The sequence below is a fragment of the Bos taurus genome, chromosome 14 (genome assembly GCF_002263795.3).
Source record: "Bos taurus isolate L1 Dominette 01449 registration number 42190680 breed Hereford chromosome 14, ARS-UCD2.0, whole genome shotgun sequence".
NCBI classification, from domain to species: Eukaryota; Metazoa; Chordata; class Mammalia; order Artiodactyla; family Bovidae; genus Bos; species Bos taurus.
This window is the reverse complement of record NC_037341.1, coordinates 2,438,890-2,453,305: the sequence shown is the minus strand read 5'-3', so window position 1 is coordinate 2,453,305 and position 14,416 is coordinate 2,438,890.

The following is a 14,416-nucleotide window of genomic DNA, read 5'->3' as shown; positions in this document are numbered from 1 at the left end:
ACAGGAAGGGCCAGCGGAGGTGTTGATCTGGGTGCCCGAGCAAGCTGGCTGGAGCGAGAGGAGGAGCCAGGAGCCTGCTGGTCACGCAGCCCGGTGCCCGCAGCTGCCCTGATGAGGGAGGGAGGAGATGCCCCTGTGAGACGCCAGGAGGAAGATCTGCCTGCTCCTTGCAGGTGGCGGCAGATTCCCTGGGACACAGGTGGCCTAGGGGCTGGCCCATCCAGCACCCACAGGGATCTTTGTAAAACCCAAACTTCAACTCGTGGAGTGTGAGCAAGCCCGGAGGGGGAAGATGGCCTGACAGCACAGCCAGAAAGGCTCCTGTTTGGTGCTGGGGCTGGATGAGTGTGGGGGAGACACCCTATCTCTCTCTCAGGATTAGATGCTGGATTAGCACACGGGCAGTGTTTGTGCCATCAACAGAGTCTTGGTGACCTTGTGCAGGACTGTCGTGTACAGCTGCTCAGGTTTCACATCTCACAGTTTTAATGTGAATAGTGACCCCTGGACCATGTGACTTTATTTTGTGTGAGGTTTGAAACTGAGGGCTGGCCCAGGTTCTTGCTCTTCCCAGCTACGCCAGTGAATGCTGATGTTACTCCTCCTGTAGGTCTGCCCAGAACCTTCTCAGAGTGTCCCCCCACCCCCTGCCCCGGGTAAAGCTAATTGCTGCCTTTTTCATTGTGACAGGCTGCAAATATCCCTGGAGTTTCTCCTTTTCTGTGTCCCTGTCCCTTTGCAACTGAGCTTGAAAGTCTTCCCATCGAGAGGCAGAGTCAGTTTTCCACCCTTTGATGGTTTGGGCTCTTTGACCTGCTTTGGCCAATGGGACACGTGACCTGAAAGAGGCTTGAAAAGTGCTTCAGCTTTGGAATGCGTGTATCATGCAGCTCTTGGGAAGCCAGGGATGACCACGTGAATGAGCCTGGGCTAGTCTGCCGGCTGGTGAACAGCACACGGACCAGTTACCTCTACTTCCCCTGTGGACAGCCAGCCAGATGCGGAACACGGGAGTGCGGCCAGCCGATGGCACGCGCACACCTGAGCCCAGACAGCGTCAGTGGTGCAGAGACGGGCCTTCGGTGGAGTCCTGTTCACACGGCCCACTCACAGGATGGTGAACAAACGACTGATTGTTGTTTTAAGCTACTTAATTTGGGGATAGTTTTAAAGCAGCACTTCACTTTCCCTTTTCACTTTCACGCATTGGAGAAGGAAATGGCAACCCACTCCAGTGTTCTTGCCTGAAGAATCCCAGGGATGGCGGAGCCTGGTGGGCTGCCGTCTACGGGGTCGTACAGAGTTTGACACGACTGACGTGACTTAGCAGCAGCAGCAGCAGCTGACTGATACATCTGAGTTCCCACTGCACTTTATTCCCACGTCACTATTACTGCTTGGATAATCCCTGTGATAGTGACATCATCGTGGTTAAAAGAACAAGCTTCAGTTCTGATGATTCCTGGTCTGTGGCCTGAACATGTGAATTAACGTCTCTGAGACTTAGATTCCTCATCTGAAAATGAGGAGTAGAACACGAGACCCCAAGCTCACTGGCCGTTGCAATGGTCAGACTTAGGAAGAAGTTGCAGTCTTAGCACACTGTCAGCAGCTAGTATCCTCCCCTCGTGGCTCGTCCCATGGTCTCTGGGACCTGGACAGGCAGGGCCTTGTCTGCCCACAGGGGTGCTGTGCCAAGAACACCCAAGGCTCAAATATCCTTGCTCCTCTGAGGCCCCTTCCCCCACACCCCAGGGACTCACCCGTCCAGGGCGAGCTGCTGTCCCAGGATTTCTGGGAAGACTTTTATTCTTCGTTCATCTTGGCATTTATGGTTGACATTCCAAGAACAGTCAGACAAGATGAATGTCCCGTCTCCAGGACCCAGGGGTGACTTGCCTCCCTCGCTGTAAATTCAGTTCTACCTCTGGGTACCGTCAGGCATGGCTGCATCGGGTGGGGATGAGGGGTGGCAGGCGCTGGTCTGCAGGGGACCAGCTACTGGAGGCAGATAAGCCCCTTAGACTGGCGCGATGACGCCTGGCTTGGGGAGCCCGGCGTGCGTGCACCACCTGTCCACGGCGGCCACGCCAGCCTGTGCATCACTGAATCCCGGGCCCGAGTCAGTCTGTGCAGCCTGGGCCTGGAGGTCGAGGGCTCAGGCCTGTCGCTGTTACCACTGCTCTTGTGTCATGACCTCTGACTTTGGTTGCAGTTCCTGTTGGACGGGGTGGTACCCTGTGGCTTGCACTTAGCCTTCACCCACCTGCACACTTGGATCTGGGCTGGTGGTGCAGAAAATGCATTTGCACACAAACATGTACTCATAGATTCAGATACACACATACGTAATCACACGTAGAGAAACACGCGCTGTTATGTGAGCACAGTTGGTGGCCGTGGAGAGCCAGAATGCAGCCTTGCAGTGCCTGGCATGTGTACACAGCACGTGAGCCCACCTCGTAGTCTTGGGGGCAGCCTTTCCTGTGAGGTTCGTGGGGTGAGGGGCCCTGAATTTGCCTCCGGCCTCTCCCAGGCACACCTGCTTGAACATTTCCTGGGCCAAGAGGCCACCTCCCGTGCCAGCTGACTGTCCCTCCTGTTGCCAAGGGCAGGAAGGGCTCCTGAACCCTCCGAGCTGGCCTTTCCAGCCTTTCCCCGCCCGGCTGCCGGCCCCTGGGCCCTCGCCAAGCCTGGGCTGGCACAGGCTGGCAGCTGATGTGTTTATTTGCCTGGTGGCGGGGGTGGGCGAGAAGGCCCGGCGGTAATTGGTACATTTTGTAAGCAATCATCTGCTGGCACCTTCTGCCTCAGCGTGTGGGCCGCCCAGTCCCGTTAATCATGGTCTGCGGCCCCAGGCCCCTCTCCTGACAACCTCATTTCTCTCCCCTGGAAGGATAGAGCCATCCTGGCCCCTAATGGTATTATCTGTTATTCCTGGCCACCCTGCTCGCTCTGGGCATGTGGCCAGAGCCAGGGCCTGTGCACAGGGTGGGCAGGTGGGCGTGTGGGTGGGTGGGGGGTGGCAGGCAGGGGATGGCTCTGGACCGGGGCTGTGGCCGGCCAAGCCTGGCCGGGGTGTCAGAGACCTCGTCTTCAAGATTCTCTGCACAGCACTGATCTGTTTCTGCAGGGAGACAGGTGGAGAAGCAGAGCCCCCCTCCCCACGAGGTCATGCAGCTGGGCAGGTGACATGGACCCCAGGTCCCCCTGATTACAGCCCCTGTGGTCAGACCGGCTCTGGAGTCTGCTCTCACTGCAAAGTGAGAATCATATTAATACTGTCCAGATGGTGAAACTCCCCCTCAGCCTCCTCACCCCTGAGAGGGACCCAGGACACAGCCCAGAATGGGACCTGGGGTCCAGGGGCAGTGAGTCCTGCGGAGAAGTGTGTCTGGCATCGTCGTCAGTGTTGTGTTTGTGATGAAATGATGGCATGTGTGGGAAAGACAAATGAACCCCATGCAATTAACAAGCAGCCCAGAGTGTGCCCATGTTATTAATTCCTTCATGGCTCTGCCAGGCACTCACACACACACATCAGCATCAGAGGTGCCAGGTCTCTGCAGGGTGTAGACCCTACCCATCCTGAGCCCCTCCTGGGTTCACTCAGACTTCTGTGTTCTCTTCCTGGGCCACAGAGGCTGGGCGGGGGGTTAATAGGAGCAGAGAGAAGGAAACCGGATTTATATTTCTGGGTGAGAAGTTTCCCACATCCAGCCGGCTCTCCAGGCTGAGACCAGACTGGCTGGGTGCTGGCTAGACCCCTCAGCTGACCTCCTTGGGAGCCAGGGTGGTTAGGCTAATGGCCCCCAGGAGCCAGGAGAGAAGGGGCAACAGAGAATGAGATGGTTGGATGGCATCGTCAACTCAATGGACATGAGTTTGAGAAAATTCTGGGAGGTAGTGAGGAACAGTCCACAGGGTCGCAAAGAGTCAGATATGACTGAGCGACTGAACAACAGCAACAGCGGCAAGAAGCCGTGGTTGAGGGGTCAGCAGGCGTGGAGTTGAGGCTCCCTGAGCCTTGCTGGGCAGGCCCCCTGGGCTTCTCCCAATAGCCTGCTTCACGCACCCCCCACTGAGTGATGCCTCTTGGGGTCCGTGGAGTAGGCCTTCTGGGACAGCTTTGCTCCATGGGGCCGGTGGGTGGTCTGACGCATGCAGTCCCTCCCCTCCACCTCTGGGGCTCTGCCTCAGTTTCCTCTATGAGGACAACCACTGTGGCTTCCTCAGTGGTCCCCCGCCTGCAGCCTTGTCTGCCCCCTCCACCCGCAGCCACAGTCATCTTCACCTTTACCATCTTTACCATCTCAAAGCTCCACTGTGCTGTCGTCCCTCCCTGGTCTGAGACCACCAGCGGCTGCTTGCTCCCAACCTGGTGGCATCTGAAGGTGTGGGTTTCTGGAGCCACTCTCCTCTTCCAGCCACTTCCTCCCTGGCCTTCCCCAGTGCCCTGCCCTGATGCTGGGCCCCCAGCTCCCTCATGCACTCCTGAAGCCCCTTTCTCTGTCCTGTGGGAGCAGATCTGAGTCATCTATAGCTCCCTAGCGCCTTGGTCCTCAGACTGGACTGGAGGGACTCAGGTGAAAGGCCCTCAGTGCTTCAGCCCCATCCCCCATCAGCTGCCTCTGCCCCCAGACCCTACCACAGCAGGTTCCTCAAACTGTGCTCTAGGTGGGAGGAGGCAGGGAAGGAGGAGCAGGTAAGCTGGGAATCACTGCCTCCTGGGAATTCAAGTGCTATCAGCCTGGTGCAGCCCTGCCAGGCCTGCAGTAGGAGTCCCACTGGAGTCAGTATGTTCCAGACCTCGAAATCCTGAGCTTAGGGCATTTCTCTCCTAGCATAGGGGGTGACTTGTGGCCCTCAGACCTACACACATTCCTGTGTCCATATTCCTGGGCTCCCTTCTCTCCCCAAATGGTTGCCAGGGGACTCCTGGGGTCAGCTGTTGGAGGCCCCCAGAGAGTCCTTGTCTGTAGCTGAATCATCTCAAGAATTGAGTCCTTCACATTCCTGTCTGAGGAGGAATGTGCCCACTGGCCACAGGGGTTGATACTCTGGCCCTTGAAAGTGGGCGAGGGTGTCTCTTAGCTAGGAGTTTTCCCACTGTACCAAAGATGTTCTAGGCCTGAGCTAGGAAGCCTGTCTTTGAGAGGGACAAAGGTCCTTTTGGTGCTGGCTTTGTCAGAGGGGTTCTAGGGTGCTGCTGGAGGGCCAGGTCCCAGATCTGACCTATCCCTGGTGTGACAGACCCCCAGACCAAGAGCCTGGCTGCCTGGGTTCAAGCCCTGGGTCCTCCAATCACTACTGTGCGGCTTTTGCTAAGTTACTTAGTCTCTCTGAGCCTGTTTCCCTATCTGCAGATCTGGGAATCTCTACATTTGTTGTGACTTTATAACAGGTTCAAGGTGCTTATAAAAGGCTCTTGGATTTAACTAGTTCTGTTGGTGGGGCTTCTGGGTTCCATCCCCAAGTGTGATGTGGTCCCAGCCACCAGGGCCAGGCCTGGTGTTTTCATGCCCTCTTCTAAGAGCTGTGGTCATAGCCTCCCTTTGGGGCTTTGCAAAGGAAAGGGACCTTGCTATCCTTTTGCAGAAGAACAAGGCTTTCTAAGATCAAACCGTGAGGCCCTGATAGTCTCAAAGGGGTATCGATCTGTCAGACACGCAGGCTGGCAGTAGGCAGCTCTCTGCAGTGAGAGCCCCTGAGGAGGGAGATGAAAGCCCGACCTGATCGCCTGTCTTGTGTTCTGAGTCGTCTCTTTGACCCTGTAAAGAGGGTCAGGTTCCAGTGCTTTTGAGGGTGGCTGCTGCCAAGCCCTCTTCCAGAACACCAGGGAGCAATTGTGGAGGCCGCCACCTCTCACTGGTGGTCCTGGCAGGGTGGACATCGGCCACCGGATAGCCTCAGAAACAAGGCAGGGTTAGACAAGTCAGCACCATGGACAGCACCACCAGAAGCCGGAACTTGCTGCTGGCTGAGAGCCGGCTGCCTCAGAGGGGGACAAGATGCCCGGGGCAGCAAAGGGTGGCACTGAATGTGCAGGTCGCTTGAGGGCTGTCGCAAGTGTAGAGATGCTGGGCGACCGATTTCTGGTCAGATGACCACTGGGGCAGGCAGAGTATCCTGCACCCTCCTAGGACTCCGTGAGCACAGTTACTCTGAGGCTGGAGGCCCAGGACAGGACTAGTGGGGGAAGGTGGGTGGATGCCCTGGCTCAGTGGCCTGCAAGGGCAGTGTCTCTGTGCAGAGAAGCAGAGAGGGGGACCCCCTCGGCTGGAACATGCACTGTTGGTCAGGGGCAGGCTCCATGGGACCCCTTGGAGGGGACTTTCTTGCCCTGCACTGTACCAGCTTGGTCATGCTTGTCCCTGGAAGCCCCCAGGACACCCAGCCTTCACACGGGCAACCTGGAGGATGGAGGGGTCATTGCTCCTGGGTGGGGCTCCATCTATGGGCAGACAAATGTCCAGCCTCCTGTCTCCAGGGGACACTTCTGAGGGTTGCTCAACTCCTGAGTTATAGCCTCTGAGACCTTGTGCATCCACGGTGACATCTCCGCTGAGCTTGGCCAGCCCCTTACTCATGGCATGGGTGAGAGTCAGACTGTAGATAGTCTAAGTGCGAATGCACCAGCTGGGTGATCTGAGCCTGCTCTTGGCCTGTCTGAGCCTCACTTTCCACATCCGTGAATTGGGACAGTGACACCTCACACCGTGGGCTTTGCTGAAGGATGAACAAGGTAAGGGGCTTCGCTGATAGTTCACTTGGTAAAGAACAAGATAAGACCGGATGAACAAGAGACTCTGCAGTTTGAGTGCTGTGTGCGGGGCGGGTGAGGGCTGACCACAGTGCTTATTCAGCCCCGGCATCTGTTTTGCTAGGGGGCCCTTATTCTCAGGCTCCCCTCAAAGTCTTCCAGCAACTGTACCATGGAGGTAACAGCCTCCGCCCTGCCGTTTCCTCCTCCTCCTCGCCACTGCCCGCTGCCCGTACTGCCTGGTCAGTCTGGGAAGTGGGCCCTGCTCTGGGCAGAGCTGCTTGCAAGTGCCGTCTGGGAGGGTGGGCTGGCTTGGATGGATTACTCGGCTGTGCTGCGTATGGAGTGGGGCCTGTGGGGAGACTGAGAGAAATACGGCCTCCCCTCTTAACGACCGCGTGGCTGCAGCAGGGCGCGCCGACCACGCAGGCTCTTTATGTGCCCTCATAAAACAGGGGCTGTAATTCTCTCCCGTCACTGCCTGGTGCAGCCTCGGGGACCGCGCGTGCTCTCGGTCATTTCTGGGGGACATGATTCCTCCTTGGAGCCGAGTGGCCTGGAGAGTAATGTCCTCCCAGGGGATGGCAGTGTCAGTGAGGGGGAGGGTCTGCTGAGGCCAAGGGAGTTGTCCAGTGGGGACAGACAAGGGGTGTGCGGTCGGCTTAGCCAGCGGGGCTGGGAAAAACCACAGAGGGGACAGCAAACCTGCTCCTGCTGCATGGCCCAGGGCCCGGCCTCTCCCTGCCGTGCTCAGGTGTGTCTGGGGTCTGACAGTGCAGCTCGGTGCCCGGGGTTCTGGGGTACACCTTCAGTGCCAGGTTGCGGAGTGGGGGGGCGGTCCTGCCCTGACCCAGGAGGAGTCCGAGCGCCGTGTGGTCTCACAGTGGGGTGTGGGGTGTGGGCGTCCCCAGGTCAGACATGTTGGAGCAGATGGTTTACGCCCACGCGTCTGTCCAGGAGAGGAGATGGGAGGCAGCGTCGTCTGAGCCCGTTTCGACCTGGAGTGCCCTGGAGTCTGTGCTTGGGAGGCATTGCTCTTCGAGCACCGTTTGATGATGCGGTTACTCAGAGTGGTGGCTGAACCTGTGCAAAGTCATGCTCTCTTCCTTGCCCCATCGCTACCACCTGGGGGCCAGGGGAGCCATGGGGCAGGGGCAGCCAGGCTCCACCCCGGGCAGAGGCTCCAGACGTGCCCAGGCAGAACCAAGGCAAGGGAAGGGGCCAGCATCCCCTAGGAGTGCGGAGGGGCCCAGCCGGGGTGGGTGGCCTGGAGCCCACTGGCCAAGCAGAGCCAGGAGAGGTGGCCAGGGGTCTGGGGCAGAAGCCCCTGCCAGGACCAAGTGCTGACCTGGGTGTGGCCACTGGGTCAGGGGCCCTGGAAGGGGTGGGATTTGCCTGTGGAAGCAGGGAGGCCCCACCAGTTTACCCAATACCTCCAAGAGGCCCCTCTCAGCCTGTTTTTATGGAAGAGAAGGGTTACTCACACCATGGACTAGGTTTGGCAAGGTCGGGGGTGGTGGTGGTGAGGTGGGGCGGCCAAGCGTGATGGCCTCAGCAGCAGGGCTGCAATATGTCAGGTCTAAGTTGGAAGCCTGGCTCTGTCCTGGTTATAAAGACCACACTCTTTTTTTTTTTTTTTAAAGATTATTTGATGTGGACCATTTTAAAAGTCTTTATTAAATTTGTTACAACTTTGCTTCTGTTTTATGTTTTGGTTTTTTGGCCCCAAGGCATGTGGGATCTTAGCTACCCCCACCAGGAGGCGAACACTCACAGTGTGCATTGAAAGGCGAAGTCTTGACCACTGGACCGCCAGGGAAGTCCCGAGACCACACTCTCGATGCAGACCTGCCTGCACTGAGGCCTTGACCCAGGAGGCCGGCGCCCAGGCGTCTGACTTCCTGACTGAGCAGCTGCTGGATGTGTTGGGCTCAAGTCCCCAGTGGACGCAGCCTCCTCGATCCCCCGCTGTGGGGAGGTGGGGATCTCGCAGGTGCCCTGTGGGCGCGAGATCCAGCGTCTGCTCTCCTTTGGCACTTCCTCACCTCCGTGGCTGCTCCTGCCTGTCTCGTTCTGCTTGCCCTTTCTGCTGTTGGCCCAAATGCTGCTCTTCCCAGGACTTTGCCCTCCATCTCCTAAGACAGTTCTCCTCTCCTAAGACAGTTCAACCACAGCAGCATCGACAGCCTCAGACTGCAGACCTACTATGAGCCAGGCACAGGCTGGGTCCAGAGTGTAGGCTCCACGGCAACTGGGACATGCTCTCTTGAGCCCCTAAGAACCCCTTTCTTGGCCGCAGGGCCCAGAGCCCAGGGACCCTCAACCTGAATTCTTAGGCTATCAGCCTTCCGGAGCTCTCATCTAATGGCTCACAGATGGTTCAGAGCATCCAGGACCACCTGAAATCGTCTGCCGATTTCCTGTGTGTACTGTCTCCAGGGGAGGTTCCCAGATCTCAGCAGGAGCTCAGAGGGGCCCACGCTGAGAGAGGACCAAGCATCCTTGTTCTGTCCGCTGGCCCAGGTGGGCGCACCCACACCTGTGTCTTCAATGGCCACTGTCCTGCCCAAGCCCCTGACGCCAGGGCAGACCCCCAGCCCACTGCCCAGCGTGAGTGCCGGAGTTCCAGACAGCTTGTGGAAACCTCCAGGCACTTGACTGGGGGTCCCCACAGCCTTCCAGGCAGACAGGTATGGTCTCAGGACTGGAGTCAGGCCTGAGTTCACCACTGGGGCCTATTTGCCAGAAGTGTGTTGGCGGAGGGCTCCAGGGTTTCTGGGTCCCTCCCCAGTGGGTAATGCCCAGTCTGCCCTGAAACATACTGCAGACAGGCCTTCTCGGCTTTTCCGGGGCACGGGTCAGTGGAATGCATCGACCGCCTCCGGGAGGCACTGCCCTGCTCCGTCTGCCAGCGTGCTGCCTCTTGGCCTTTCCGTGGCCTCCAGGCCCGCGTTGGGGACGGGTGACGCGCTGAGGTCTGAGAACAATGCAGGCGTGTGCAGGGTGGGGGTAGGGCAGGGAGGGCAAGAGGGAGGCAGTGGCCTGATTATTATGGAGCTGGCACTGCTCATAAAGTTCAATCAATTTAAAGCCGTTTTCTGGGTATTAAACTTCACTGCCTGCTTCATAGCCTGGTCGTGAGCATGGGAGCAGGTGTCTGAGCCCAAGCCACCCCCTAAAGGTGTCTGGCCTGAGGCCAGCAGGGGGTCTGAAGGTGCCAGGGCCTCCTGCAGGGATGCTGGGACCAGGTGGGCTGAACTTGGCCCCAAGCCACAGATGGGGAAGCTGGTTCTGGGCCTCCCTGCTGGCCACTGTTGCTTTGAGCAGGGCTGGGCAGGTGGTCCAGTCCTCAGTGCCTGGGGAAGTCTGTCAGGAGGCAGGTGGGCAGAGCCAGTGGTCCCCCGGGGGTGGCAGCCCCTGCCCAGGCTCACTGTGCCCAGCAGCTCCTCCTGGCCTCCGCAGGGGCCGGGGAGGAACCTCCTCCCATCTGCGTGTGGGAAGCGCAGGCTCCGAGGGACCGTGAACGGGTGCGGGTCACATCGCTGTGATAGCAGACTTCGGTGCCCAGTGGGCCCGCATATCAGACACACAATCACATGGGGTCCTCTCTCCACCCCTGCCCCGCGGAGTGAGGCAGCCCCGAGTCTGGGCAGAGGTGAGCACTCCTTTCATGACGACAGGAAGCGGCAAAGCTGCTTGCTAGTTCTGTTCTTCCCCATGGACATGGGGGCCCCTCTGAGCAAGGAGACTCCTGGAGTGAACCCACAGCTCCTGACAGGGGTGATTCATAAATAGGGGAGGGATGGCTTTGGGGCCCTGGGGTCACCTGCTCCTTCCAGACCCTGGTGGTGTCCATCTGTCTCCCCATACCAGCCTCCCAGCTCTGTTTCTGGCGACCTTGACCTGCTGGTTCACGGAGCCTGGAGTGGACCTGCCTCAATCCACTTGGCCTGGGCTAACGCTGTTTCCTGAGGAGGGGACAGGCCCTCATCCAACCTCCGGGGGGCATGGATCAGGCTCAGGGAGGCAGCTCCAAGGTGCCCCATGGGCTCCCTCCTCCTTTCCTTCATGTAGCGAGCTTCCATTAGCCGCTGCCCGTGTGACAGACTTGGTGACAGGAGGCAATGCGTAGGGGACGTGTCTGTCCTGGAGGGAGAGAGGAGCCACAGTGGACAGCCCCGGCCCAGAGGGGGATTTCCTATGATGGGGGAAGCCCTGGGGCTCATGGGAACCCAGAGGGGACTCTGGAAATGGGTGTTGAGGGATGAGTAGGAGTTTGACAGGAAGGGACAAGGAAGGGCATTCAGTACATATTGACATGCCTGTGCAGTGGGCAGAGGCACCATTCAGCTGTGTGGAGCTCCAAATAACCCCACGGAGGAACTGATAGGGGGCAAGTGCACTGCGGGAGTACAGAGGGGGATGAGAGGTGTGTATCTGGGAAGAGGGTGTGTATCTGAGAAGGCTTCCTGGCGGAGGCGACTCTGATTCAAGGCACAGAAGGGTTGGGAGTGTTATTGGTGGATCTTCCAGCTGAGGGACTGCATGGCTTTTCCCCAGATCCCTTTCCCTCCAGGTTTGTCTTCCCACAGGATCACCATAGCATCTCACTTCCTTTGTCTTTGCAACACAGCCTAAACCCACCCTGGTGGGACTACATCAGAGGCAGCTGAGACCTCGTGGAATTATGCACATCCTGCCCAGGAAACAGAGGGGTTTCCCCCCCTCAGCTGGGGTGCTAACACCCTGTGGCTCAGCTGTGGGGGTCCAGGCCTATGGACGGACCATGGGACGCCACCGTCGCTTAGAGGGGTGCATGGCCCAGCGACCACAGCTGGCTCTGTCCGCAGATACCTTACTGAGCAACCACTGAAACCAGTGAGGCGACGTGCCTCTAGGGCGCGCACTGGGCCCTGGGCCCGGGGACTCTGCGGTCCCCACTCTCTCTGATCCTCGATAACTGGAGTCCTAAGATGCAGAGGAGGCTGGATGAGATTGAGTGGCCAGCTGAGGTGCCAGTCGCACTGAGCGGGAGTGTCAGGACCTGAATCCGGTTCTCTGGGGCCAGATGCCATGTTGCTTCCAGGCTCCTGGGTGGAGTGGGTCATGCACTATGACCTCTCATCCCGGGCCTTGGTTTCCCCACCTGTCAAGGGGGAGGGGGTGACCTGGTTGCTCTCTGGGCCCCTTGCCAGGGCCCATCTGCCCTCACACCCTGGGCAGGCCCTGTCTGTGCCCCTCAGCCAGAGCCTGGTCCCCGCGCAGCTGGCAGTGTCCCTCTGCCTCCAGAACCCAGGCTGGCCTCCTGCCTGGGCCTCTGCGTCCCCCGGAGGAGAACAGGCATCCCAAACTCCCTCCAGGAACCTGCCCTGGGGCGGGGAGAAGGCTCTGCTCTTGCTTCCAAAAATCCTGGCACACTTGCCTGGAGTCATGGGTGGCAGATGGAAGCTGACAAGTTGAATAAATTAGGGCCCGATCACTTTTTAGCAGACGTCACATTAAACAGCTTGAGGCCCCATTAGGAAGGTGTATCAGGCAGCGTGTTGGGCAGAAGTGGTCTCTCTAGGCTCTACAGACGGCTCTCGAATGCCAGAATGTTGCCGTGTCTCCTGAGGCTGCTAGGATGGTGTTGCAGAGGGGTTTCAGCTGCTGGCCCCCTGATGGGTCCTGGTTGCCATCACTGCTGGGGGTACAGCCCAGAAGCTCCCCCTTTCACTGACCCACCTGCTTTGACAGCTGGGGACCCTCAGGCAGGGCAGCACCCTGGGACGTGTCTGCCAGGGGCGAAGTTGGCCCAGGGGCCCTGTGGCTCCTGCCCCGTGGCTAGCTGGAGCTTTTCCTCATGAGCTGGGGCTTATGGTCTCAGGATTCTGAGAATCCAGGTTTGTCCACTCATTTGAGAAACGGTTCCTGGGGACTCTGGGAACCAGACACTGTTCTGCCCTGACAGCCGTCACTGCAGCAGAGAGAGGACTGTCCTTTCCATTTCGCTCAGCCCTTCCCCTGTGCCCAGCCTGGGGTGTGCTGTGCTGTGCTGAGTTGCTCAGTCGTGTCTGACTCTTGGAGACCCCATAGACTGCAGCCCACTAGGCTCCTCTGTCCTTGCAGACTCTCTAGGTGAGAATACTGGAGTGGGTTGCCATGCCCTCCTCTCGGGGATCTTCCCAACCCAGGGATTGAACCCAGGCCTCCCACATTGCAGGCGGATTCTTTACCATCTGAGCCACCAGGGAAGCAAGCGTTTTGAGGATACGTAGGCAATCAGTCCCGGTGACGACTCTCGAAACAAGAATGCAGTCTCCACTTCACGGATAAAGAAGCTGGGAAGTCAGGGAGCTGTCCTGTAAACCTAGGCAGGCTGGTTCGGAAGCCCCTGCTCCCAAACCCCACGGGATGCAGGCAGAAAGCAAACAGGAACCTGGCCCCCAGAAGCTCTAAGACACAGGGGCAGAGATGCTATGTGGCTCTGCTGGCCTGGCGGGTGCTGCAGTGGCTCTCAAGGGAGGGAGCCTTTGAGCCGAGACCCTGATAAAGTGAAAACATGAGCCCCTCTGAAAAGGGGCAGAGAGCTCCGGACAGAAGGGGCCCCAAGCAGAAAGGCCCTGCCAGGAGGGTGTGCTGGAGAGGGGACAAGGAGGGTGTCAGCCCCGAGCCCCAAGGAGGGGGTAAGGGGGTGAGCGCAGGGAGGGCTGGCCCTGGAGGGACAGGCGGACACCGCCAGGAGCCTGTCCATGTTGGCACAGCTGCTGGGGCGGCTCCCAGTCTTAGACCCGGTGGCACAGCCCACTGGGGCCCCACATCTCCTCTCAGACGGGGCCTGACTTCTCGGGGACACGTTCTGGGATCTGTCCTCCGCAGACTTCCAGCCTCATGCCCCACCGTTAGGATCCCATCACCTTGACTTGTGGTTCCACAGGCACCCCTTCTCTCCAGTGAGTTAGCGGGTGCCAGGCTGTGACCACGTCTCGAGAGCCTGCTGTGTGTCCAACATCTCCCTGGACACTTGTCACTGTTGTCTTGAATGCTCCGCATCCCCTAAAGCAGTTCTTATTAAGGTCGCCCCAAGGGGAATCAGAAGAGCTGTAGGGGTGGACAGGCTGAGTTTGAGGGGCTCGTGAGATCCCCAGGAGTGGGGCCGTCTGGGTCTGGAAGCTGGTGGGGTGGGCCAGGCTGGAGGTGAGAGCCCCAGGGATGGACTGGTCACTCCCCAGGAAGGGGAGCCACGCCTTTGGCCTTCTCAGGACGGCTGGGTCAGCCCCGTTCTGATGATGGGCAAACCAAAGACTGTGGTCTCGGGGTGGTGGTCTGGCCTGGACCCCAGTTCCTGGGCCTCAGCTGCCGCCATGAGCAAGGCGCTGGGTTCTTCCCTTTGGTCAAGTGGCTCTGGAGACAGCTCAGGGTGCTGTGAGAATCCTGACGAGCTGGCTATTTGAATTCAAGCCCCAGGATGGAGAAAAAAGGAGTCAGAGCTTGCAGTGGGGCATGGCAGGGGCGGGGTGTTGAGGGGGCGGGCAGCTCCTGTCTCCTCCTCTTGTGGGCCCCCAGAGAAGGCTGCTCCAGCGGAGGGGGCTAGGAGGGACTAGGGGCTGAAAGTGGGGGGCTGCAGGAAGGGCCCCTCGAGTGGACACAGAGCAAATGGTGGGGGGCTGTTGG